The sequence below is a fragment of the Crocuta crocuta genome, unplaced genomic scaffold (genome assembly GCF_008692635.1).
Source record: "Crocuta crocuta isolate KB4526 unplaced genomic scaffold, BGI_CrCroc_1.0 scaffold9, whole genome shotgun sequence".
Classification (NCBI taxonomy): Eukaryota; Metazoa; Chordata; class Mammalia; order Carnivora; family Hyaenidae; genus Crocuta; species Crocuta crocuta.
The window spans coordinates 4,834,631-4,839,275 of NW_027551567.1; the positions used below are offsets into that span (position 1 = coordinate 4,834,631).

A 4,645-nucleotide genomic window follows, 5' to 3' on the forward strand; every position below is an offset into this window, starting at 1 on the left:
ATTCTTAGTTGCCTTTAGTTTCAGAGGCTTGTAAAAGACTTCCTCATGACCATCATAACAGGCCTTGCTTTTGTCGTATTTTGTGGCTGAAAAAGCAGCCTTGCTTCTTCAGATATTGTAGTTATTTGGATGTATAATAGTTTAGCAAGATGTTACTTTTGTAAGACATCAGATGTTCAAAAAAGTGCATCCGAACTTGTACTAAATACTGCAGTGTCCCTTTATAAAAAAAAGTCAGACTAAAACTGACAATTGTACAGCGAAGCCTGACATTTGGATATTTTGAAGTTTTTTCATAAATCATAGAAATTAGTATATGGCTGTAGTTTAGCTTTTTAGGTAAAAGGTATGTTTCATTAGTGCATTTCTTATTGCTGATCACTGCAAAAATGTGAATCAGCTTTCCATTTCTTATGCAGGTCATGATAACTTGTAGAATAGAGTACAATCATTTGTGCTATGTTTTTAATTTTCTAAAGCACCTTGATGACAGTGAGTGTTCAGTGGTGAAGCATCCTCTATTGAATCACCCTCAAAAAATTTTTTGCCAAGTCCTAAATTGATAGCTTAAAGTCAAAAGTGAAATTATAATTTAATTAGGACTTGGTATAAAGAAATCCCTTTTCCCCTTCCCCAAAGGGATACTGCAGTTATGTCACATACCCAATAGGCACCACGATGAAGATCAGAGCTTATTATACTTAATTAAGGTTTTATACACACCAGTTCCCCCAGTAAATGCAAATTTAACAAAATTAGACATGTCATATGTTCAAAATGCTCATGGCAAACAATCATTTTGCATTCCTGCAAATAAAATTGTTTTATACTGTAAGCTGGAGGCGAGTGTAACTTATTTTTGTAATAAAGTTTTTATTTTTTTTATGTGTCATTAATATAAATGTGTGTTAGTGTAGAAATATTCTGGTTTAAAAACTTAGAATTGCACACATTTCAGTATGTTTATTTGTACTTACATAATTTTAGAATAGTGGTTGCCAATAGCCTGTATGTTTCACATTAATTGGTTTTTTTTGTTACCTTAATAAACCATTTTAGTATGTTGTATGTCAGTTACTGGGATAGCTGGGACATAGAGTGTAATTTAAAATTTGTCAATAAGTATTCATTGGAATATATGTAAATGTGCCTTGCCGGTTATTGAAACTTACCTACAAAATGAGTATGGGGTGACAAAAATTAGTTCCTGGTGCTTAATGAAACTTTCTGCCACTGATTTTATATATTACCCCGTGCTTTTTTAAAGTACATCTCTTTCAAATCTTAGTGTAAGTTTGAGGGCTACACAAAACATTTACATTTCATTCTAACATATAATGAGTATAATAGGTTGTGGAAAGTGGGTAAACTAAATGTAGCCTTCAGTAAAATTGAATCTCAGTGTAATCTTTGGTGCTGGTGTTTCCCAGTTCCAAGGAATTAAATGATCCCATCAAAGAGGTCATTGCCATGCCTATTGGCACTTTACTGTCATACCCTTTTTTAAGGGACACTGTCAAGGTGTTTAAGTTAATTCTCAGAATTATTTGTTGGGATTTTAGGATGGGTTTGTTTGACTTTAAGTAAGAACTGCATTGTCAGAGTTGAAAGATGAACATTTTTGTGAGTTCACAAATGTGTTCTTAAGAAAACATTAAAATAAGGAGCTGTGGGTTTCCAAGACTATTTGGCATTCTTAGTTTGGGGATATGGGAGGGAAAACTGATGATCTAAAGAAATTGTAAGGAATTGATGGGTAATGTAAACAGTGGTGATGAAATATATACACACTCAAGTGAAATTACTTGACAGTGTTCATTTGAATAACTTTGAATTCAAGCCATTATAATTCCTTTTAAAATTAAATATCATTTGCACTGTTCTGATAATGGGTGCAGTTTTTGAGCAATATAATCAGAGCTAAATATGCATGTAGTGATTAGTGATGTGAACAATTAAGTTCTGAGAAGAAATACTAACTGGTATTTTCAAACTTAAATTTCTGTAGTAAAATCAGCATCAAACTCTTATCAATAAGAGATCAAGGAAAACAGGCAATGCATATAAACATACTTTTGAATGTTGTGTGGCCTATAAAGCAATAATGCAATTTATATGGAATGTCATGGGATATGAGAAATGGAAATGCAAAAATAACTAATCCTTTAGTAAAAATGTCAACATGTTAAAAGGGGAATGTTAACTAATGTAGGTTATTGCTATTTGTGATTTGTTTATGGGTTCTTGGCTTTGACAGCTTCAAAGAATGGACAGATAAGTTAAATTTTGTATATATTGTCAAGGAATGGGTCTTAAATCCAAGAGTCAAGTCCCTTCCTTGGGGTGAAAAATGTATCCTTAAAGCATCCTAATTGTTAAACAAGAAAACTTGAGTTATCTAAACAGACGCAAGATTTTGTTTCTGCAGACTACTTGGCAATCAAAAGTGACCATCAATTTAGTTAATCAGTTTTCAGAAATTTGCTTTGTGAGAAATTGTGTTCTGTATATTTTCCCAAACATGTTTTTTGTGGAAGATTTTCAACCATTGCAGTTAAATCAGATATAGAAATGAAGTGGGGGTTGAACACAAAAAGAGCGGTTGCACGCTCATGATGGTGGTTGTAGCATCATGAGAAATTTATCAATAATTGCAAGTCTGATTTGACAAAATACAAATATTTTCCTCAAGATAAAATAGGAACTTAATAGGAATGGATTGATGGGGTGATCTCGGGTATTTACTTGTATATATTTGAAAGACTTAAAACCAGGATGAATACATGCTAGATGGACAAAATTGTCACATGCAGGACAGCTTTTTTTGACTGCTAAGCCAAAGTCACTGTTGATCAAAAACAGCAAAGATCACCTTGTTATAGAGTAAGACATGTCTTTAAGGGGAGAAATTAAATGTAGACGACTTCATGCATTTAGGAGAAGGAGCTAACCCTAAAGTAAATGACTGCTCAGATTCCTAACACTTCCAAGAATACCCACCATGACCATTTTCTCCCCAGTGATGTATTCCATAAAATTTTTATCTGACCATAGGAATTTATTGGTGGGTATAAAATGAATGAATAAACTTTAACAGTACATAAAATGAACAGACTTGTGAGGATGATGTTTTAAAGTGTAGCATTTACTCAGTGATACCACTCAATAGGGCATGCCACTACTTTTCTTAAGATGCTAATTATAAACCAATGTTCAAAGACATTTTTAACTGTGGGCAAAGTAATAGATGGACTTTTTGGTCTGTCACTTTTTTAAAAAGATACTTAAGATATAAGTTCTATTAGCACCACAGTCTGCCTTCAGTAATATACATAAAATATTTTTCAGGACCAGAAGCATTCAGTTGGAAAAAACATCTTTTTTATGAATGCAAAACAGTATTATAACTAATGTTATGGTCCAAGATTAGGTTTTTAATGATTTTAACAGTAGTCTGATAAACATTTAGAAGTCTGGCATTGAGAAACAAAAGCTTGTACCTGACTAGTACTTTTATTTAAAAGAAATATTAGTTCTTTTAGCTTATTTAAATTGTCTCTTACATTTATTTATCCATAGAATTTATATTTATTTCATTCCTTTCATCTCACCGAAAACAACTGTCTGCAGGCTCTTTGATTTGGATTAGATGTGTGAAGTACTGTCTTTTGCCAAAAACCTCAACTTACCTGTTCTTTTAAACGTAGTGGGTTTGTGCTTGTTTGGAGATCAGTTCAAAAACTATCTGTACTATCTGTACTGCCTCTGATGTTAAGATTTTATGTATAGCATAAGGAAGCTAGCTCTGACTATATTTTCCTAAGAATAAAGACCTATTTTTGTAGCATGTCTTAGGATCTCCAGGAGTCCAAGAATTATTGTGGGTGTCCTCCATTTCATCTTTTTTCATTTAACAGCTTTTGAATAGACACTTGGAATCTGTAGAGCTCTTTGCCTTTGATTATACATTCAAAGTAACTAGCCAATGGTGAAAGCAGATTCCCCAAGGTCCCTAATTCAAGCACATGATGGGGAGATGTAAACATAGAGTGTTGGTCTTTTGGTGAAAATATTCTGTGGTCACACACATGCCAGTGGACTCAATGAAGAAATTAATGGTCATTTGGTTCTGCTTTTCTGGGAACATACCCTATCATGCAGTGTTCTTCCATTCTCACCATCTTTCTCGGAAGGTTTGGAAATGATTGAGGTTGCAAGTGAATCAGGAGAGTGGAGAGAACAAATGGACCTGTTTTAATAAAATGTTGCACATTTAGGAAGGTGAACTCAGCTTAAAATGGGTTCCATTAAACTAGGATGGCAAATCATCAATGGGGTACTTGTAAATTTATGGGAAAGGTTTGGTTCATAGCCCTAGAATTTCTTGGAGGGTGGGGGCCGGGTGGTGGTAGTTTTGGCCACTTCATCCAGATAAAAATTGTTTTAGTAGGTCACTTAATGTAGATTTTAGTTTGTATTTAGGTTAACCAGAATTTATGCTAATATTTAGTGAAAAGAAACTTTTTTTAGGGGCAGTCATGAAAGTTTTATACCTGAAAAATTCTGGGTCACCACTAGGGCATTTTGAAAACCGTTTATGTTGCTCACTTGACTCCCTGTGTAGTGACCAAACTAGTACTTTTTG

General features: G+C 33.6%; 1 protein-coding gene across 2 annotated transcripts in view; it reads left to right on the plus strand.

Moving 5' to 3' along the window:
- The window catches only part of SYNCRIP (synaptotagmin binding cytoplasmic RNA interacting protein), a 30,933-nt gene extending 27,084 nt beyond the window's left edge, over nucleotides 1-3,849 (plus strand). For both annotated transcript variants that reach the window (XM_077750232.1, XM_077750233.1), the window contains exon 12: nucleotides 1-3,849. This exon is cut by the window's left edge. The gene's annotated coding sequence lies outside the window, so the exon portion shown is untranslated.
- The last annotated feature ends 796 nt before the right edge of the window (nucleotides 3,850-4,645 follow it).